The sequence below is a fragment of the Bison bison genome, unplaced genomic scaffold (assembly GCF_000754665.1).
Source record: "Bison bison bison isolate TAMUID 2011002044 unplaced genomic scaffold, Bison_UMD1.0 scf7180017864101, whole genome shotgun sequence".
NCBI lineage: Eukaryota > Metazoa > Chordata > Mammalia > Artiodactyla > Bovidae > Bison > Bison bison.
The window spans coordinates 2,026,607-2,027,267 of NW_011494673.1; the positions used below are offsets into that span (position 1 = coordinate 2,026,607).

At 53.1% G+C, this 661-nt stretch overlaps 1 protein-coding gene across 1 annotated transcript in view; it reads left to right on the top strand.

Moving 5' to 3' along the window:
- The window catches only part of TMEM247 (transmembrane protein 247), a 6,511-nt gene that overhangs the window by 1,430 nt on the left and 4,420 nt on the right, over positions 1-661 (top strand). The gene's annotated exons all lie outside the window — the stretch shown is intronic.

The window sequence follows — 661 nt, forward strand, 5'->3', positions numbered from 1 at the left end:
AGTTCCCGCCCAGAGGCCAAGGGTGTGGGATACTAGGGGTGAGGGGAGCCCGTCTCTGACCTGCACAGGAAGCCTACTTTATCCATTTGGTGGCTCCGTGTCACCCTACCTCCGCTCACAGCTTTAGAGCTTCCATGTTAATTAAACTCAGATCCAGCTCTTCAAGGAAGGTTGGCCCCAGAACCACCTTGTCCACGGTTTTCCTCCTCAGGGAAAACTCATCATTTCCTCTCTGGCTGGATTCCCACCCCTCTCCTCTCTTCTCGGCATCTCTTAAAACAAGATGCCTGGGCCTAGACTGCAGACACCCCCACCCACCCCCCACCCCTCCACCCCCCCCCACCCATGTCCCCTCCAATGCTCCCCCTGCCCCCAGCCCCGACGCCCGCCACTGCAGCCTGGCTGATGGATTTTGATAAAACCATCCCCAGCCCCACCACACACAGACACACACCTCCTCTGTTCAGGGCTGCATTTGTTCTATTGGATCACACTGCCTTGCTGTCAACTAAAACTTAGATATCTTTTGGCAAGAAATGGACCACTCCCCCCTAACCTAAACAGGGATAAGAAAGCCTGTGTGTGATTAAATGGGATGGGAAGTTCCTAACACTGTGGCTGGACCATCATTAGCACTAAATAATGAAAGATGTTATTGTTT